At 48.4% G+C, this 22,634-nt stretch overlaps 1 protein-coding gene across 4 annotated transcripts in view; it reads right to left on the bottom strand.

Annotated features, from left to right (window-relative positions):
* Positions 1 to 22,634, bottom strand: part of LOC126530794 (uncharacterized) — a 282,495-nt gene that overhangs the window by 6,571 nt on the left and 253,290 nt on the right. The gene's annotated exons all lie outside the window — the stretch shown is intronic.

Here is a 22,634-nt window from a genome sequence, read left to right as displayed (position 1 = left end):
TTTTTCCGGAGTTCTCCACTACACGGCGTGCCACATGATCAGATCGTGGTTTTGGCTCTCCACCACCACACACTTTAATTTAGTTAACCAACGAAGACCAACATCCTACAAATAAGAAAAAAAAAAAATGCACACAAGAAGAAAAAAGCACGAACAAGACAGCGTTGTTCTTTTTTTTTCCTTTCTTTTGTGTTTGCAGTGGCCGTTGTTCGTCTACTGAGAGTCAGGCCCCACGGTAATAACGGCGTGACGTGAACGGAAGGATAACGATAAGTCGTGGGGCCCACATACCCTCCATCTTGTTCACTTAGGGAGCTATTGCGCTTTTTGCGATCTACCGGCCTGTGTGAACGACTTTAACTGGAACGCCTTTTGTGTGTGTGCCTCCATGTGTGCGTGTTTTTTTTTCCTTTTTTTAGCGTTTTCCTCTCTGTCATCTTTCTAACCCCTATCCCCCATCCCCAGTGTAGGGTAGCAAATCGGAGACTCATATCTGGTTAACCTCCCTGCCTTTCCTCTTCATTCTCTCTCTCTTCTAGGGAGAAGTCGATCTGGGGCAACGGACAAGGAATAAGGCCCCTCTATACGCCAGCGCCTATATTTGAGATCCCAAAGCAAATCGAGTACAAATGTGACTGCCAAAGCCACTAAAGCCAACGGTTTTAGGTTCGTTGGCTAAAGCCGTGTGCGAGCAACAGCTTCGCAAATGCTGCATTACATAGCAAATCACCTTGGTCAGATTCATGAATTAACGGATGTTTTCGTGCGGCGCCATCTTTTCTGGTCATACGTGCCAGCGAGGAGCCATATGCGCATGCGCGCCCATGGTGGCCAATCAATGTAGATCTATGCTAAATAGTCATGACAGAAGCAGGGTTCTCCTCTTCCTGGCTCGCTACAGGCTTTACATTTGAGCGACATCGATTACCAGCCCACATGCGCAAAGTTTCCCCCTATACGGAATCTCGCGCCGTCATGGTTAGGGGCATAACAGAACAATTAAGCGCTCGGGCTCCTACACGAGCGAGAAACGCAGCAATGTTCCCTGCACGGACAAATGTAATCGCACATGCTCAACACACAGAACAGCCCGTACCCAAGAACGCATAATAAATGTGAACTAGTTCAAAACGCCAGCATAGTAATGAGCTAGACCACATTATGCCGCGAATTTATAATTTTTATTATTATCTTTTTTCGACCACGGCACGCCTACTGCTGTACGAGGAAAAAAAAAAAAAGGAAAAACGGATAGAAAGCGTAACACTCGCACATGCAGCGACTAACTGAGTGAAAAAGTGTAGGAGACAGCAGATTGTTGCATGGGGTATACGGCGAATTGGTGCCGCGGTGTCAGGAGTTACTGATAGTGCTTGGAGGCTCCTCCTCTACCACCCTATACTCCCATAACCATGAGAGCAGCATTCCGGGCCAGTTGGTAATCCATTACTTAAATGATATTGCGCGACAAAAAAAAAAAAAAAAAAAAAAAAAAAAGCCGACACGGACGTGAAAGAAGACACCTCGTAAACCGAAGTTTCTGATAGAAAGGTCTGTTTTGTTTAGTTAAGGCGAACCACGAATGCCGTGTGTTCCTTTTTATGCGTGATTGTTGCGAAGTTCGTATAATGTGAAAGCATACGGAATATTCGAAGGCCAATGATTTCGACGCGCGTTCGACTTAGAGTAACCTGATAAATGAACACAATGAAGAAAAAAAAAAACATGCTAAAGCAACCTCAGTCAAAGAATTTTCAATCGACTCGATTTATTACGGAACGATATTTCTTAACATGTCCGAGAAAGGAAGGACTGCTTCCGCCTATATATACGACCACACCCCGCTTCTGGCGAGGTCTACAAACATGTCTTCTTGGTCCGGTTCTCCTTTTAATGAAAGCTGTAATCTTCGTTTTGAAAGAAATAGAACCTTCTTTTTTCTTATTTGTGCGTTCCTTCTCTATTCGGGCCAGTTCTCTAAATGGAGCGTTCGCGTCCGTTTATCTTTCTTTCACTGCAGGGTCATTCGAGACTGCGCCTCATTTCCGCTTCGTGTCGCCCAAGACGCAGCAGTGACGACTGTCCACGTCTCCCCCCCCCCCCCTCCCCCCTCCCTTCAAAGCTGCCTCCACTAGTACGTGGTCTCCTCGGTCCAGTCGGCCAACGGCCGTCTCACTGTTTGTGTTTTCGAAACGCGCGCGAGAGAGAGAAAGAGAGGCAATTTTGGGCAGCGAAGTGGATCCCCCGCTGCCGCCCCATCGACGGTCCGCGGAATTACACAGTTCTGGCTTCGATGCGTCTCCAATCAGAAACTGAATCCCCGCCGCCTGCACCCTTCCCGCCATTGGGCGGAACGGGACCCAGATTGAGCCGCTCTCTCCGCTTGGTACGCCCGCCGGGGATGCTTTACTAAGACGCCGGGATTTGAAACATCCCGCACCCGCCGCCAGTGTCCGTATCAATCCCCGAAGCCGGACCAAATTACTGCGGCTATACTGCTGCTGCCAACAGCGCGCGCCAGCAAGGCGCGGCCCGGCGTTCGCTCCCTACACGCTCCTTCGGCCGCCGCCGCGGAGGCCAAGACGAATATCTGGCAGAAACTTCGGCTCCTCGGGTCATCCTTTTCCTCGCGCGCGACACAGACCCAAGGAAATGAAAGGATTCGCCTTGGGCAAGAAGACGAAGCGCCAGCTAATGCGAGCTCTGAAAGGGAAACGGACCGTCACGGCACACCGCACAACGGTGTGCGTGTGCTTATTATGCGCGCGCCCGCGCGCACACAGTGGTCGCGAAAGTTTCGCTTGAAGCCGGACGGCAAGCAAAAGAAACTGATGATGTGCTGACAACGCGAGACAGCAGCGCCGCAGCGTCATCAAGGCGGTCTTAGTCAAATTATGAGACGTCTTCAAAGTTATGTGCGATATTAAAAAAAAAAAAAACTGTGGAGGCACATTGACGCACTTCAACTTCGCTGTACTGCATTTCGTCAGCTCGAACAATATATGTGCCCCAAGCAGGGCGCCTGTTGCTGTGTGCAGCTTGAAAGGTATCATTGAGTTGGATTGCAGCCTACTCATCGCTACAGCTTTAAAGAGCCTATAGAGCTCCTGTTGTAGATAACAATTTGCGCGGTTCTATCCATAACATAAACGGCTCACTTAAGGAGCGTGCACAAGTAAAACAGCTATTTTTAAAGCACCTATAACCAGCGCCACTGACAGCGGCTAACAGAATTTTGAGCTTAGAAGCTCTACAGAGTGAATTAGGCGCATGCGATTATTTACCTGAAAAAAACTTGTGGCGAGTTTCCAACGGTAGCACAATGTTACACATGTCAATGCTCGCACTAAGCTTCCAACAATTACTCCACTCTTGTGTTCCCTCCGGAGATACTCCGTGACACACATGCAATATCACGACTCTGCAGCATCCAAATAAACGTATTCAGGCTCCGTATAGGGACATTGTTTTGACGACATGCTTACTAAGCACGAGATTCACAATATACCGGTGGCCAGAAGGAAGCAACATTCTCGTGATTGCGGAATTCCGCGCGCAAAGCGCCACCTCCGCCGACTCTAAAAGTAAGACTTGTCTAGCTGCATATAGCGGTATACGCCGGAGGCTGCCAGAACGCGTCTCTCCTCTCTAGGCTCGCAGTGAGTGAGCAGTATACGCATAGAAGGGAGAAGCGAGTCCAGCAGTTTCAGGTGAGTGTGGCAAAGCTAAAATGACGCGTAAGTTTACACGTGACTACCTTATAGCCGACACGACGACATTCCCGCATTGCCGGGCTGTTCGTTTAATCGTCTCGGCGGCGGCTCACTTGTCCACTCTCTCTCCGGTGCACCGACGTTATACTGGAGTTCGTATAGACGCGCGGATCCCGCAATTCTCACGGAACCTCATCTCGCGTGCAGCCCTTTTGTTTTAGCCGCGACAGCACCTTCATTCCGAGCAGTCGCCCGCGCGACAGAGTCACGTAGGAGACAACTGCACGCTTTCCAAGCGCGCTGCGGTTTGTTTTATTCAATTAAATCCGAACCATTTACCTCTTCTTCCTGCACTTTCGCTCGGCTGCGTTCTGAGGGGAAAGAATAGGAACATTTACACTGCGTCAGCAATGCCTACTCCCATTTGGAAAACGGGGCAAAAGGGCTTACGAAATAAGGAAGATACAAGAAAAAGGCGCGCGGCTTATTCGCTTATACGGCGTAGACAAAAACCCCTTCGCGTTCTAGAATGAGCTATTAAGAAAGAGAGCCCTCGAGAAAATGAAGTGGATACGCGAACCTGCCGAGATCACTGCGCGGACGCAAACGCTAAAGAAAAAAGTTGGAAAGAAAAACGGAAAGTTGGCTCGGAAATAGCGAAACGGACTGATACCATCGCCTTCGTGGGGAAATAGAATAAAAGCAAAACTTCAGAAAGAGCAAATACATAGGGTGAGAGAGCGCACGGAATTGCGAGGCCGAGAAACTCGCAAACAAATACTTCGAAAGAGTTTTCCCCCTCTTGAAAGAGAAGGAGTCTCCAAGATTCCCCGAAAATTGCCTCCCAAAAATGTGAAACTGTTTTTGAGCAGCAGGTCCTTTCATTGCCCCTCTGTTTTTCTCGTTCCGTTTTCTCGAGCGAAGAAAAAAGGACTGAGAGCAAGAGGGTGGAGAGGGGGGGGGGATTTCAATTCTATTTGCCATTAAGGCTAAGTGCGAGACTTGAAAAAGTTTCTCTGGCTGCGTTTGCGAAACGAAATCTCGACATAGGCAGAAAAGGACCCGCGCGCGGAAAGGTACGCGTATATGTATGTAGTGGAGTTGCGAAAAAAAAAAGAAGAAAGAAAGATGAGGGAGAAAAGGAAGAGACGGGACTCTGAAGCTAGAAAGGGAGCGAAGAAGGGCCTCTCGAGCTGTATATAGTACTCGAGGCTGTTTGCACTGCGTAGGGAGACGAGACGAGACAAGGCGAGCCAGTGGTGCGTTGGGGAGCGGAGGACGGATTCCGTCTCGGAGACGAAAACTATTTTGAGATGAGATGAGACTGCAGCCGGCTACGCGCGTGCGAGGGATCTGCGCAGGCCCGGCGAAATGATGGCTCCGGGATCCACCTATATACGAGGAGTGCTGTATGTACGAACGGGGTCTCGGAGAAGCCTAACCTGTAGCACGTCGCAGCGAGCGCTGCAGTATAGCACTTGTTTTGTTGTGTCCCGTCGGTGGCGCTATCGCGTGAGGACACTTCACCGCCAGGGTTCGCGGAGTGGGGAGAAATTTCCCGTGAGTCCTGGGCGAAACGATTCAAAGGAGAGCCGGCCGTTGAAGCGTGACGACGTTTACAGTTTCGAGCCAGTGAACCGAGCGAACGAGATTTCTGTTTCGGCGCCGAAACAAACAAAGAGAAAGAAACAAAGAGAGGTGAACAGCAGATTTGATCGAGGACAATTCTGAGCACTGGGGGGCGCACGCCATTGTTGCGTCATAAAAGTTTGAGTTAGCTGAGAAGAATATAGAGTTTCGTCATTTCTCTCGATCTAGTCGCGTCCTTCTCGTTGGCAACTTGCCGGAACGTATAGCAAAATATTTGTATGTGTGTGTGTGTGTGTGTGTGTGATTGATTACGAAAGCTTAGATTGCAAATACGATGTCTTGACGTGGCACAAATGTACAGGCCCGTAATTACAGTATAGAACCAAATATGCACAGGCACAATGCGAGAATTTGTTTTTTTTTTCTAGCCTCCTTATAAAACCTCATATCTTGCTTTCTCAGAAAAGATCTGTGCCCTCGACAGTCTATGGAAGAGACCAACCACGAAGCAGAAATTTATAGCATCAACCTACTCTGTGAAACAGGTCCATATGTTTGTTCTGCACGAGGTAGCAGTGGTATGGGACTCCCCTGACACGTCAAAGGGAGTATAACGGTCACACTGAAAGATGTACCAATCCAAAATTAGGAAGTGGCACCTGTTCTTTTTTAATATTTGAATTCTTCGGGCCTGTAGGTTTAATTACCATTCCGCGGGGCATTAGTGCTGTGTCCCGGAATTTCGCTCCTCGAGGGCGCTATTGAGACAGAAAGAACAGCTACACGAAAATTATAGAAGGCTTTCTTCCTCAGAAAATAAGTTGACGCCTTTCATTGTACGGTATTTAAATCATGAAGGACACTCTTAATCGAAACCACGGAAAAGTGCAGCCTGTGCTCGCCAGGTGTCTCAGGCACGTCATACGCCATATCTTCGGTGACTGTTTTATCGCTTTTAATCTCATTTGTTAACAAGGCTCCTGGGAGATGAAACGCTGACCTTAACGAATCTTTCGTGTTCGGTGCTTCGTTTTATTTCACCATATTCCATCGTATTGCACGAAAAATTAATTGAAAAATCTGATTACACTATAATTACTAACTACTAATTATTGCGCCATTGCTACACTTGCTTACCCAAAAGGCCATGCGCGAAGTCCTACTCTGAGCGACACTGCTCCCGTGATTCCTGCCAACCTGGGCGGCAATTCCTACCGACGGTATTTCGAAGCTCTGGGTGAACGGGCCCATATTGATAAGGCATTCACCAGAAATAAAACAATTCTGGCAATCAGAAATGTCATTGGCCATAAAGGGCATCTTGTTCATAGAGCAGAAAAGTTAAGAGAGGAAGCTTACGTTGCCGAGAGGCGACGCGATAGACGAAATAGCCTATTCAGATCACCACGCCGCGCGTTGAAGTACTTCGCGCGCTCAGGGTTTCCATGGTGATCAACGTGCGCTGTGAAAATGTTGTATAGGTGCTCTCAAGCGCCAATTTCGACGTCTTATCGTCAATGTTAAGGTTTCTATAACCGCCACAATGAGTTCGTATGGCGAGACAACTTTCCTTCACAGATTACGCCGCGAAGAATACTTGAATGCATGTGCTTAAAATCAGGGGATAAGAGTTGTCTGTTCAAGATATACAGTAGCTTTTGAATCACTCTGAAAGTAATAATATGATGAAAACAGACAGCGAAACGAGAGAAAGCATAGGGAAACTTAACTGTTATGCTTAATTGAAATGCAGAAAGATTTAGGAAAAGGTACATGAAGGCAAGCAGAGAGAGAGAGAGAAAAAAAATTAAGAGAAAGGAAGGGATGTAGGGTCAGCCAGACGCGCGCCCGGTTTGCTTCACTACGCACGGGGGAAGAAGGTTAAGGGATACAAGAGGAGACAGAGCGCTGAGGGTGCCGCTTCACCCGGAAATGCATACGGGAACAAAAAAGACAACGCAGATTCACAAAAATTGGAAAAAATGAAATTGGAAGGGAAAATATTTACGATAACACAATGGCAGCGCTTTGCTATTTGAGGCTCGAGCTGGTTGCCCGAGGAAAACAAAAACAAACCGAAGCAAATGCTCGCAACAAGCAGAGACATGTGCACGCTTCAGCGAAAATCCGCAGACCCCTCAGCACATCCTAATGAAATGCGAAGGGATTCACCCAGCGAGACTCCTAGGTTGCGTACACCTTCCAGAAGCGCTTGAATTGAAAGTGGACGGAAGCACCAACCGTTCAGCAGACGAGATAAGCAAGAGACGTTTGGAGTATTGGTGGAAGAAAAGAACAGGGAAGCGAATGATACGACCGAACCCGTTACAAACATAGGCAGCGGTACAAGACAGATAATGAAGTTTAGAGGAAGATAAAAAAGGTTAAGGAGATGTATACAAAAATGCTAGAATGAAAAAATAAAAGCTAGGTGACTATTTGTCACCTTCGTTTCATTTCATTTCAAATTGGATGTCAATAAATCGTCATTATCATCATCATCATCATCACAATATCTAGGCACCACAGTTGCTCACTGAGGTCTGTAGACGTCTGTTTCTGATATCGAGATATCTGTTTGCATGGTGCGGCTGCACCGCATGAGGAACATGTGAGGTCCGTGCAGATATACATTAAAGCTTTGCGGAAAGAGGACGAAAATACAACTTTCTGCAGGTCGGATCGGAACTCACACAGCATCACCCCGTCCATTTTCTTGGGTATTTGTGCATGCGTACAACATTAGACCTTGGAGTGTCAGCCGGCGCCCCTCACGGCGATGGCGGCGTGAGTTTAGCCGAGCTGGAAAACTGCCCGGCAGAGTCCGCGGCCGCCTTTCTTTCTAGCCGGATGCCTTGCTCTGAGATCCCGAAAGATAGCCGCAAGAAAGCGAGACGCTTGGAAAGGCCACGGCACCCACGAATGACGCACGTGTGCGCAAAACTATGCAGCCAAAAAAAAAAGAAAGAAATGGAGAAAAGAAAACGAAATGAAGAAGCTGGAAAGATAAACAAACATGAGGCAAGGTTCAGGACAGCTACGCACGGCCTGCAACATTGTAGCATTTCCGGCGCATGCCCGAAGGGGCGGCATCCCTTTGAGCCCCCGAACAAGCCAACGCCGAACCTACCCCGACATGCAGACAAATATCCACGCACCCGCTGCGCCAACGACAGGTAGGCGCCCCCCCCCCCCCCCCCCCCCCCCACTCTCTGTCACCAGACTCTACCTCTAATTGCCGTTCTTCCCACGCAGGGAGAAAAAAAACAGCTTGTTTTTTTTAGAGCGCAAAAAAGCCGGCTCGGTTTTTTTAAAAGATACCCCTCCAGTGAAAGAGTTAAAGAAGAAATAGGTGTATGGGAGGGAGTAAGAGGGGGGGGTAAAGCTTTTTTTTTTTCAGTCTTTTCCTCGCACGCCTTTATTGTACTCAACCCGCGTAGAGCACTTGGGTGACCACCACGAGGAGGTGTGGGTGCGCGCTTGAACGCCGCGCCGTTCACGTCGTCTCCCCTCGTGGAAATTGCACGCTGCCGCTTTCTTTCGCGGCGCGACAGTTGCAACCCTAAACCACGTTGTACTCCTTTCCAGCCGAACCCGGCCAGCAGGGAAAGAGGAATGAAAAGGTTGGGCTAAACAATTAGTCAATTCTTTGAGACCTTTGCCCGTAACACTGAGCGTCGACTTTAACCTGTGCGCGCGCGCACCCTTTGTTGTGGCTTCCGTCAAGGACGGAGGGCATGACTCCAGACGTCCACGGCTTTTCTCTCCTTCTTCTTCTCATTCTTTCTTTTGTTGCTGTTGTTACTGCGAACCCTTCGTATACGGATCGCACCATGGCCGCCCGCGCTAAAATATACACAAACAAAGGCACAGCTTTAAACTTAACAACTGGATGCGCTCTCGTCCTCTTCGAGTTGCATGCTGAACAGAAAGAACATTGCTCTTACTGCTGCCTGTTCGGTCGCCCGTCCTATCTCTCTCTCTCTCTTCTCTCTCTTATCCCTCTCTCTTATTTTTTCTTGTGCACTCGCGCAAGCGTTCTGCTTATTTTTTTAAGGGCAACAGAAAACTTGGAGTCTGCAGGTCCCCTTGATGCGCCAAGTTCCCCGCTGGTGCTTTCCCTTTGCCGTGCGCGCCTTACGTGCGAAACTCGAGGAGCATGATGCAAGAAAAGAGCCGGCGTGACGGGGCAACGGGGCTTAAGTAAGAGGGATCACAAAAGGATGCCAAGAGAAATGGAAACCCAAGGCGAAGCAGGAACAACAATGCCGATCCACGAGACGCAGGTGCGGCACCCACAGCCGAAGGCTACAACACAAGTCAGTCACAAAACCGAGTTCAACTGAAGAGGGGCACCGGAATTTCCACGAGGTGCACGCAGTCCGGCCCATACAAGCTCGGCGATCGGCAGAAATCTCCGGAAAGCGGGCCAGACGGAGTGTCCGAACTTAAAGAAAAAGAATAACACTAGAGCGGCGAGACACCCTTAGATATATTCCGCTTCCGACACAAGGAGTCGAGGCGAAGCGTTCTAAGTCGGATGCAGAAACCGTGCTTACAACTCGAGAGAGCCTGCTATGGTTTATACGGGGTCGTCCCGGGATTCGGACAACGCGGCGAGAGCCCGGCGCTCGAGTCCAGTCGATTTGTATGCATTAGGACGTCGCTAACAATGACGGAAGGAAGCGTCAGAGAGCAGCGGCACAACCGTCCACTCGGTGCCGCTTCTCTTATTTACACCTGCAGACGGGGACGGGTCCATGAATATGGACGGCCTAGCCTGTCCGGATGCTTCCTTGCCCAGCTTGCTCGCATTACGCGCCAGCCTTATACTGGCTTCTAAAGTCCCTGTCCGCCCACCGTACCCTCCAACGCCTTTCTTTCCCATTTTTCTCAAGTAGCTTTTACTTCGCCGCCCTTCATTGGAAGGCTGGCTTGTTGTTCCCCAGATTATACGGAACTGAGAGGCTCGCCACCTGACAAAAAAAGGAAAGGTGCTCGAAAATGCGATAAAGGGACGATTTACGGCGGCGATAAATTCTGTCGCGGACGCGCGGATCAGAACGAGCTCGGTGCACGCTCCACGAAAGGCGCTAAGAAAGACGGAAATCGGGTGCGAAACCTAACGCCTATAATAGCCTCGGAAGTCACGACAATCTGCCACGCTCTCGTTTGAACCAGGAGGCAACCGCGCTGAGCTTTCTCCCGACGGGAGGAGCTTCAAAGCCAATCAGAACGAACTCAAGAGCACGGATGACCTCTTGAGGGTCTGGCTTCATAAGGGTAATCAATTCCCGAGCTAAAGGCGAATGAATATTGTGGCGTTTAGACCGTTCTTGGGTCTGAAAGAAAGGAAACGCGCTGTCAGGTAAAGTAACGTGGCGAAATCATCATTCATCGATCCACGCCCCGAGCACCTACGCGGCAGACGGTGGTCGGAGCACACGGCGTGGCGCAGCCCCGTGGTTTCGCTCCTCTGCGCGGGGAGCGGAGCGCTATACCAGCCCGACAGTCAGCGTTCGCGACTCCCCGAGCGACACATATAGAGGGCGGTCTGGCTCGAGCACACATGGCGAGCGGCGTTGGCAGCGCGGGGCGTCCATTACGCAATTAGCGCGCGAAATCGCGCCACGTAAACGCCGACCACGAGCGCCGAACGTCACGCCCACGGTGTGCAGCGATTAAAGCCCACCTATGCTACACACGGCCCGCGGCTACCGGCACCTAAATGCAGCGCCTGCTTGACCGCGCGCAGGCCACGAGGCACGCGCAACTGTCCGCAATGCGCGCACGAGGCCACAAAAAATACGGGTGAAGAGGCGCGGCTTCTGTTCCTCTCTGTTTTCTTTTTTTCGCGGAGGCTCGATAGCCGTTGCACCGGTGGGTCACGCTCCAGCCATGGATCTCTGCGAAGACAAACGACGCGAGGCGTAACAGCACGGGTGCCATCACTCACGACAGAGAGCTCACGTTCGGCCACCTCGCACGCTCTCACCGATTTATGAAGGAGGAGAAAAAAAAAGAATGAAAGACGGCGAGCCCGGGGCGGCAAGTGACAGCGTTATATACAACGCCCCCGACCGCGGAATGACGAACCGACGTTATCCAACGTGCGCGAGGACAGACGTATTTTCATTGGTAAATTGTGTCCCATAGCGAAGTACACGAGTTCGTTCGCACGGTGATGTGGACCGATGCGCGCACAGCACCAAGCGTTCCCGCATCACGTTGAAGAATACCAAGACGGACTCGGCGCCGCTGCTCACTTGAAGAAGGAGAATAGAGACGCATCCGCCAGAGAATGAGTCGTGCGCATTTCATGAGCAAGCGACCTCCCTAACCAGGAATTATCCTATCGTTCAACAATGCCCTTCATCACCCTCGAGTCTCGCTTGCCGAAAGTCACGATGGAACCGGAGGTAGCCAGGCCAAACACCAGGCATTTGTGAGCGCGCTTACGAACGACAACTTGACGCAGCTGCACGGAGGCGTAATAAGCGAGGAAGATTTTTCGCGCGCGCTGGGAATGCGCTTTTACACAATCGGACCGTGAGAGAACGCTCAAGGTCCGATTGTGTGAGATTGTGTGACTGTGTGAGTGGTGCGAGTTCGTGCGCTGGTTGATCCTCGGCGAAACATCGCAACCCTGGGAGATCGGTCAAACTAAGCATTCGAACTTTTGTTAATGTATACAAGAGTGTGTTTTTCTTTTTCTTATTCATCTCTCACTTATCACAGATCTCTCTCTTCGTCTCTATTTCTCTTTCTTCCTTTTCATTTCTCTTTCTCTCGATCTCTTTGTGAAGGGGAATAAGATCGTTATCGTCCAGGCAAACACGAGCCCAGGAGCGTTGGGAAATGCAGAGCAACGAAACACGCAATGGGGCTGTCGTAGTGGCATCTACGCTCAAGCTCGGAATGAAACCACAAGGGGACTCGAGATGGAAGTAGACAGCTTTATGAGTGCCGGGTAGTGACCCCCTCCCCCCTCGAGCCCGCGCTACTCCCCTCTCTCCCTCGCATCCCCTCCTTCCCAACTCTTCCTCAGCCCCTCACTACAAATGGCCCGGGGCGCACCCAAGAGCAATCGCAGCGCAGCTATATATACAGCGGCGCGGGTATGTGGTGGTTGCAGGTGAAATATGAAACACTGCCAGCCGTGCCGTATATAACGGCGACACGCGGGAGGGCGCACATTCGTCTGCTGACACGCGCTCGCACAGTTCGAGGCTCTGCGGGCGAGAGGAAACGAAATCCCAGGGAACCGGGCTTTGCTGCTGGACGTGAAAGAAACACGGAGCTGCGGGCGACGGGCGCGCAATTAATTCAGGAGGCCCTCCGTATCTGCCGGGGCAGTGCGCGCAGTGAGCGCCGGATTTTCCTTTCGCTGAGCCCACCACAGCGGGTTCCGCGGAGATCAATAAGAGTCACGAAACGCGGAAATGTCCGAATGCAGGAGGAAACGAAACGGAGAAAAAGAACAGTGCGAGTGAGATAGGACGCGCCGACGTGCACGGGGAGTGTGCGAGCGTGTGTGTGTGTGCGGCGTTTGTTCGTTTCTCCGGACACACACGGCCCCTTGGTTGTAAATGTGGTTCTTGCAGGGCCCACAGAAAACGACGAAGAAAGTTCTCAGCGAATGCAGCGAAGAAAGAATCACTCATGCGTACACGCGAAGTGAGCAGGGACTTGAATCGCATAAACAGAACGCTCTTACTCATCATACAAACCGCGAGTAACAGCGACGACTTGCGCCCAACGGAATGTGAAATTCATGCGTTGGACCACCAACTTTCCTCATCAGTATTGAGCCAAAAGCGAGAAAGGAAGAAGCAAATAAAATGGCGGAAAGGAAGCTTGGCCCAGCCCATCGTCGTTTCTCTGCTTGTATTATATGCTTCTATATGACATGCAGGCTATATACAGTTGGCAGCGAAAGTTTACGAGTACGTATTCCACGACAATCTGAATTTCCGCTCTGTTAAAGCCTGACGTTTCTAATTTAATGCATCAGTGTGTAAACATCGAAACTTTGAATTCGAGGCTTTAGATGCCCTTGCAGGCTTCGCGGAAATTCAGACATTTCACAACTGTGATATATAGTGCCCTTTAAGCTTTTGAGGGCGACTGCACACAGGTGGAACGCAGGCAGGAGTTCCACAATTAGCGGCTCGTGAAGAAGTTACGCAACTTCCCGCCATCCGCCAGTGTTATCGTATTTTTCGACCACCGTATTGCTTCCCGTAGAAATGATACCGGGCCGATATAACGCAACGCGATGCCCATTCGCTCGATAATATTTTTTGTTATTTTCTTATCATCCACCGCACATGAGCAGCCGATTATGGTGATAACGTAGGAAGAGCCCTGCAGCTTGGACCACTGTCAAAATGCAGAAAGGTATATGGGATTAGAATAAAAATCTCTACATTGTACCGGCCCAGCTCCTTCATCTTTCGACACACAGCACGCTACACATACATGGCGTCAGCCAGATTCACTCTCGAACTCATATACTGTTTGTATTTCTGTGCTTTCTTCGCAGGAGCAAGGCCCCTGCTATTCCTGCCCGTCTTTCGAGTCACGGATAATCTTGCCGCTCCGGGACCAAAGGCGCCGCCGAGTCAGCGGAGACTTTCGTTACACACCCCTGCGCTCGCAGGCGCAAACATAACGGAGCAGAAAATGATTTCCCTTCACTCCCTATTAACCTCGCGCGTAATTAAAAAGGAAAAGCGCGCTACGCCGGGATCGAGCGTTGTATCAGGCAGCCGCACATCGCAGCCATGGTAACTCTGCGATAGCGCGCCTCCCAGCTCGGCACACCGTTACAACAAGGATCGTCCGGCGCGTTTCACCAGCGTCCGCGGTGGGGATAAAAAGGAGTCCGCAAAAGCATTACAGAATTCTGAGTAAGCAGCGGCTCGGGAGTATGCGCGGTGCCTGCAGAGGGTTCGAATCCCTCAGTGGCACTGCGGCGCTCCACCTTTGACGCAAATGCGCCGCGAAAAACGCTCTCGACCGCGAGGACTGCTTGGTTGTAATGCGCACCTGGGGACCGCGCTTTATCACAATTTATAGCGTTCTGGCGCCGGGCCACCGCTGCAGGCGCAGGCGCCTTTCAAATCCACTATGAACCAAATTTTTTTTCTTTCCTTAATAAGACAGCAATAGATTATGCCGGAAAGACAGAGGGGGGTGAGAGAGGAGGAGACCCCTCGTGGCCAGAAGTTGGGGAGGCGGGCAACGGCGAAGAGAAGAATGAGTGCGACTAATTAGCGCGATTGAGAGCTTTTTATTTTCATTCTTGTAATTCACAGCCATAAGTTCTCGCGGGTTTATCGGTTTGCTTCTTTTCTTCCCCCCGTTTCGGGTTGATTGCTCCCAACTCTCCCGCGCCCCCCGAAAAAACGTCAGTCAGACAGCGTGGCCTTAAAAAACAGCGGGCACTGTCGTCTCGGTGTTTTTATGACGTTCAAAAAAATCCCAGCTACAACAACCAAATGAAAGTCTACAAAAAATAAAAGAAGAAGAAAAGCAGCCCCTGATAATTAGCTATATAATGATGATGTCCACTGTGCATTCAACTTAGCCGTCGCCCAATTAAAGATTTTGAGAGGTGCCGAGCTTGTCAAGAACACGTATTCCAACGGGAGAGCGGACGAGGAATAAAAAAAATCGCTTCTGCGCGTCAGTACCTCCGAAATGTGTCGAAAAGTTTTTGTTTGTGAAAGGATTCAAGGTAGCACAATATTCAAAAGCCAAAAGAGCTCCACCCAGCCCGAGGTATAATCGGAACACTACATATACACGCTCATGTATACGCGCGTAACAGACTACAGATATACGTCTCATTTCTATTAAAGTTTTGTGCTCCGAAGATAAAATATAATCACATAGTGTGCAATACAGAGCACCTTAGTTTCCGACAGCTATCCGGCCACAATAGTCCAACAGCTACAGCTTTTTCTGCTTCTGAGCCGCGGTGTTAGGGGGTTCGATTTCTAGGTGCGGAAACGTGCGGTTGGGGAATAGCTCCCATGCACCGAGATAGCGCTGCACACCAAAGAACGCGAAAAGGCAAAAAATGGATCTGGGGTCCTTCTATACAATGCCACCCGTACTAAAGATTTTGGACTCAAAACACTCCCATTGCATTCATCATAGAGTTTCTCACTATAACACCTAGAGGGAAATCTGGCGCCACCGTCTATGGAAGTTTCATGAGGTGTTGCTGTGCTGTCATGGGAATGACGGTATATGTGTCTGCGAGGCTCGCGTTGGCTGGTGTTGTAAGAGGCTTCGTCTAAAATGTGGATATGGCTACACAAATAACGCGTTCCTAGAGTAAAATTTTCATAAAATGTTTCTATTCAGGCATACTACATCGTCCAGTGAAGTTTACTCACCTACAATGTATAACCAAGCAAAGAAAAGCAAGAACAGACGACAAACTGTTCTAAAGCTAGCGCGAATTTTGTCGTCTGTCCTCCAACTTTAGCGGCCCGCTGATACTTTTTACGTTTCCTATAATTGTACATGCAATAACAAGTTCTCATAGTTAAACAAAACATGTTCTTGTGTAATCATAAAGCTAAAAGAGCTTTTTACGTGCTGTTTCAGCAGAAAATTAATCATTGTGACAGACGGAACGGTGCTTGCCTGGCTCTCCGAGAACGATGTCAATCCGAAGTCACACTATACCGGCATTCCCATGCATACCACAGCGCAGCAGCGCCAGATTTCCCTCTAGGTAATATAGTGAGGAAATCTATGGCATTCACTTCATTTTTATTATTTCCGACACATTACAGGTCAGGGGAAGGTGCTTTCCTGTCAGGGAAAGACAGGAAGGGCTGCCCAAGTAAGGTCGTATACCGCCTGCACTACTCAGCAGTATATATATAGCGCGTGAACATGCTATAAGAAATTGTATAGTAGATAGCGGACGCACTTTGTGCGACAAATAAACGACAATAATAACACACACACACACACAAAACAACTTTTCTTACATACATCCTAAACCACATGGTGCATGAGGACATCTGTGTTCTGTGCAGGTGTAGTGGACAACAAATAAGATTTAACAATATTTTTTAAGCGAGACATACGCCCTTTCAGATTAGAATTTGCGTGTATTGACTTAAAAGATGCGTATATACGTATTAAATCTTTAGTACCGCATTTGGTTCTACAGAGGGTAGCTTGAGAGTTGCTATATGTAAGTTTGTATTGCTTGCGACAGGATAAGTATGTGTCTAGATATGCAGACTCATTTTTCTGTATTTCACCTTGCATATATGAAGCGAGCTTCAGGTTGAATGAGCCAACCATCACTCACTCACTCACTCACTCACTCACTCACTCACTCACTCACTCACTCACTCACTCACTCACTCACTCACTCACTCGCTCACTCGCTCACTCGCTCACTTACTCACTCACTCACTCACTCACTCACTCACTCACTCACTCACTCACTCACTCACTCACTCACTCACTCACTCACTCACTCACTCACTCACTCGGTTTGTCAGTGCGTCTATCGAACTAGCTCATAAACGTCTTTTATTCGAATAGTGGCGCTGAAGCCACGCTTCAATAAAGGCGTTTATAGCAGCACCACCGTGGCGGTCGAATGCATCTGTTTAAGATACCTTCGGAATTGCATCATTCTGAAGGCACAAAGCCAGAAACTAACCCAATCTACCAACCTACAAATACCAAGCCGGCTATACAAATGATTATGCTACTGTGTACGCTTTGATGGGTCACTAAACTAGGAAAAATAACTAAATATTGTTAGTGTGCGCTTCACTACGCGACAGATGATAGCACTTACCAGCCGCATTATCGCGTTGGCACCTAATCGGACAACACGTTGGAAATGAAAGAGAGGATGCTCGCGCAGTTAAACGCAATAAACTGAAACTGAAGCACTTAAAATAAAGCAGACGGCCAGAAACAGCTTGCGGACGCCAAGAGAAATTATGTGCCAGCCTTAAAAAAGCATATTAAAGCGTAAAAGTTATCTCTAGCATGTAAACATTTCGCTAACAGGCAGCTCTCTAGTCATTTATTCTCATTTAGCCGCGAATGCATGAGCAAAAGTTGACTAAAAGGTTGAGCTGCCTGACGCATCATTAACTCATTGCAAAATAGTAGTAATCATGCGTTTGCGACTGTCTGGAAAAGCGATTTCGATCTGTCTCCGGCTCACGGTGTAACGCAACACTTAACTACAGAGGCGCCATAAACCACACTTTTTTTTTTTAGTCAGAACCAAAAGTGAATATATTCGTTCTCATCACGGCAACATCTGCAAAGGCAAATGGGTCTTATGAGCCACGCAATTGTTGCACAGCTAATAACGTTGTATATGGTCACACTGCTAATGCTAAGTGCTTGCGGAGATTTGTGGAAAGCAAAATATGTAACACCGGAATTTTAGTTCCGGCTTTCCTTCTCACGAAATTTAAAGTGGCATTGTGATCATTTTCACTGCATTTGCATACTGCTGTCAGAGTGTTCTTGTCGCCTGTGAAAAATCGCGCGTGTTCTTTTTTGTTTTTTGTTCAGTAATATCCAGGTAGTTGCCGCTCTTTCTCTCTCAATCTAATTTATATTCAATTAAAACCTAGAATAACATGAGCGCAGCTACACTACGATATGACAACTGTAGAAAAGTCTGCTGAGTATTCGAAAATAGTTTGAAAACCGTTCCATTTCATTGGTGACGCTGCTGCTCGCCTAGCTTTCGAACTGGTTTCAATATGCGCTAATGCATAGCCTACGTATATGAAACAGTGGTGCTAACAGGCACAATTGTTAGCGGTTGGAAGTTAAGCTTAACCCGACAAGTGATTTAGACGTGCCGAACACAGATAGCAGATATTCAGTTGCCAAATTTTCGGTACTACAAGGCACACTAATTACTGACACAGTAACGCCGCAGGCGCACACAACTTTTAGGACGGATAGCGCTGTCCAGGTAGAAAACGGCTCTCTCACAAGGGCGACGAAATGCTGATTATTCAAGCGCTGATTCGGAAATGGGCGTCACCAGGAAATTTTTTCTAGCAAGATTGGTCGATGCACATTCAAATGAAGTATGGAAAATGCAAGCCGCACGGAGAAGCAAACCGGCAGCCACTACGGCACTCCGCTGACAACGCGGTACGCTGCCGCCATCTATGCGAGCACGAGAGAAACACAAGGGCTCGGCCAAAGCCTCTGAGATTTAGTCAGGTAATGGCCAGCTTAGCTGTAACTTCGGAGGCCACGTCTTGCAACGGCGCTGCATTGCTGTGCGAAGCGTCGTCTTAGTCTCATTACATTTTCAATGTTTGTTCGGCCAGCATGGCGTTTTTTTTATTGTTTCGCATGATTACGAATTAGTTTTAATGAGATATTTCCATTGTTGTGGTAGAAAACAAAGCGTGCCCACAATCGGACAACTTTACACTATCTGCGTATCGATAAAAGCTGTTAGGCAAGACTGAGGTACAACTCAGTCTTCCCAGAATCAAATAAATGCATAACGCATCCATTCCCTCCTTATACGCAATCATGCAAAGTTCCTTTAATTAAATTTTTATATCCAAATGACACACTCCAGTTATATTAACCTACGGGTAAAGAAATTTGATGTTGGACTCTATTTTCACAACTGCACCGCCCAAGAAGAAACGAAAAGAAACAAATCAGAACCTAGAAATTTACAACTTTGTAGCTGCACAAAAGACACACGTTTCGAATATGTATACTTCACGTAACATGCAACCCGGGCCCTTCAATAGAAGTATTGAAGGACCCTGATACAATTGAAAGCGGACAAAGGCACTATACATGCGTTTCCCGTTTCTGCGAAATTGTGTTAAACTCTTATAGACCGCCGGTTATCTGTCCTGCGCATTACATGACCTGCCCTATATCACGTCTTCCTTTTAATCTCAGCTAGAATATCGGCTAGTCCCGTTTGCGCTGTAGTCCACACCACTGTCTCCCTTTCTCTCTATAATATTTCGTTCTGTCGATAATTGTGCACATTCGGTGCAGTAGAAAACTGTATTTGAAATTTTATGCCAGAGGTTAACTGTACAGTAGACTGGCAACACTGAGTGGTGACGAATTGAGCTGGGACCCACGGAAACGGCTTGCTCGGGTAACAAAAGCCAATCTCGAAGCCCATGCAAACACCAGAAGTTGTTATAGCAAATGGAAATACGTCATGGACACCAAGCGTTTTGTTTTGCTTATGCACGTGCATTTTGGCGGTTTGCGGCCGCTTTTAAGGCGAGAGCCTGAAGTGGCTCATACCCCCGATGGCCTTGAGAAAAACGCGTCGTCTGGTCGAACGGTACAACAACTCTCATCATCAGCAATGGCTCATACCCTCTCCTCCCCAAAGAAAGCAAACAATGTAATGGCTAATAAGCCTGTAAGGCTGAGCCTACAAGCGTTCAGCAATATGAAGCGAACAGTACATGCATGCATCGAAATCACCCATAGAACACACCGAACAGCATACGTTTCAATCCACTGCCGAGAGAATGCAACGTATAGTCGAAGAGAAAAGTCGTTGGCGCGAGTGTGACACCACTGTACGAGCGCGCGAAGCCGCAGCTAAGCGTCGAAAACGAGCAGAAGCCGAACTGGGAAAGCAGAAACGCAACGATGCGAGACGGCGCAATACCAAGTGTGCGGCAGGCTTTCACCTTCATGTGTGACAGTAGTGTAACATGCTGCCGAACTTCTTTTATCGCGCGAGTGAAGGAATTGCGGACACAGAATCACCGGCGAGGCCCTCGCTAAGCCTCTGAGCGCCACAGCGCGCGGAGCATAACGACCGAAGAGGTCTCGAACTGTGTTTCAAAGCAGGCGACACAGCCATAGCAGACCCTCATGTACTGACGTCACAAAGCCCACGCCAAAATGAGAAGGGTTTAGATGCAACGATTTGAAATGTCGAACTAGAATGTGCGCTGAGAGCCCAGTTTTATCGTGTATAACCATATTGAGCCTTCTACTCCACATTGAGCCTTCTTCGCAGGTACAATGATCAAGTAAGAATAGTCAGACAACAGTGTCATGACGCCTTTAATTTCTTCTCAAGCTTCTTTTCCTCCAAGTTTCTACCACATGTGCTATTGTCAATAGAATGCAATGATTGCATACAGTTCTAGGATAGCGGCTACCCAAGTTGATCATGACCACCCTGGTCATGACTTGCCAATGCTGGCCATATGCGTTCGAACACACTTTTATTCTTCCGTTAATTTCCTTCGCATGATATGGATCCCGTGTGAGTAACTGACTTAGATAAACCTACTCTTGCAGAGATTCTAGAGGTTGTGGAGTCCCTAATCATGAATCGTCACAAGGATGACTGCCATACCACGAATTCTCGTTCTCTTGGCGGGCTACTGAACGTTACTTTTGTCTTCTACATATCAATCTCCAAGCCTACTCTTGCACTTTGACGGCTAAAGACCTCAATGGCTTGTTGCAAGACACATCTATCGTTGCTGAATATCTGAATGCCATGTGCAAACTGTAGGTTGCTGGAATGTTCCCCGTTGATCTGCACTTCTAATCCTTCCCAGTCTAACAGCTTGAATACTTCTCCTAAGCATGCAGTGACTACCATTGGAAAGATTGTGTCTCCTTGCCTGATCTCATTCTCGATTAGTAGATTTCGCTTTTCTTGCGAAGATTTAGGGTAGCTATGAAACCTTCATAAATATTTCCTAAGATATTCACGTATGCTTCCTGTACTCCTTAACTAAGCGCTGCCTCTATAACTGCAGATATCTCTATTGAATCGAACGCCTTTCGTAATTCTATTCGTAATTCGTAGCCATTCTCAATTACCTGTCTGATGACATCGATGTGATCTATTCTTCAATATTGATTTGTTAAGACCTCTTGTTCTCTTGACTGAAACCAAGTGTTGCCCTGATTCTATTGAAATTGGTGGATGGCTTGTACAATAATGAAAGCAAGCTAATGTGCTGATGCTTATAATTATTCGGATTTTTGACGTCTGCTAATTCTTACGGGTTATTAAGATGTTGACATTCTTTCAATTCTTTCAAAGTACGAAGTATGCAGTTTATCTTGTACGGTTTCTTTCTTTCTTTCTTTATTTTTGTCTAGCCCTCCCACGCGTATTTCTGCATTTCCAAGAGCCCTGTTCTAACACTGGATGTCGCTGGCTCACGTCAGTTGTGAATATCAAGCTTGTTTCATGTATATATATATATGTCTAAATCACGTCATATACCCACCCAATAACTTGCCCCCCTCCCTCCACAACACACACAACACACACAACACAAACAACACACACAACACAAACAACACACGCAACACACACAACACAAACAACACACGCAACACACGCAACACACACAACACACACACACACACGCATGCACGCACACCATTGGCTTCTGCTACCGATAGAGAGGCCGGCGTACCCGCACGAAGCTTTAACCTTTCGCTCTGGCAACGCAGACAAGGCACCGAGCACGACCTATCTCGCCAGCGATCGGACAAAGGCCAGACACCGGCATGCGCGGCTTGATTGCATGAGAGACTCTCTTTGCCAATACATTTCTAGTGTATCTTGTTTCTACGTTTCCGCCTTCCCGAAGCCGCATTAGAGGCCTGATTCCGAAGGAATTACGAAGCTCATTATGCTCTGCCCAGCGTCGTCTACCATTTCTTTCATTTCTCGCGTCACCTTCGCTGACTCGAATGACAATTAGGCTTCGCGCGGCCGAAACGGGGAGAGGAGAGAAGAGACGCTGGAGAGGAAAGGGCAGAGATTGTAGCGAACACGGGCTTCAGAGAGCTTGGCTTCATTAGGAGTCACGGTGAAAACTATCGCCTCCCCTCTGCTGCTTTTATTTGGCTGGTCCGACGCTCTCTTGGGCTCAGCGGGAACCCTTCGGGCAGCGCAGGGCAATCAATCCCGGCTGCCGCCCGATAAGCGTGGGCCGTGAGCCTGGACCGGCAAAGCACGCCGCCTTACCGATCCAAAACAAAGCCGCGAAGTCAGCAGACTAGAAATCTATGTGCAGCGAAAGAAAGCAAATAAGACCTTTAAAAGATAGCCTCCAATGAAGAAGAAAAAAAAAAAAAACAAGCCAGCGGCAGCGTTCAACTCTCCAAAGGCTTGCTCTTAAAAGGCAAGTTCAGCCCCAAAGTCAAGCAAGAGTGAAACTCAACAAGAAACAGCTCTCCCCACCCTTCCTCGTGTTATCTTCCTGTGAAGCAAGATGAATGGCGCACATTCTATTACGCGACTCTCGGCTCCGCGGT

This window comes from Dermacentor andersoni, chromosome 5 (assembly GCF_023375885.2).
Source record: "Dermacentor andersoni chromosome 5, qqDerAnde1_hic_scaffold, whole genome shotgun sequence".
Taxonomy (NCBI): Eukaryota; Metazoa; Arthropoda; class Arachnida; order Ixodida; family Ixodidae; genus Dermacentor; species Dermacentor andersoni.
The sequence above is the reverse complement of the archived record's forward strand: the minus strand, read 5'-3'. Positions and strand labels throughout refer to the sequence as shown.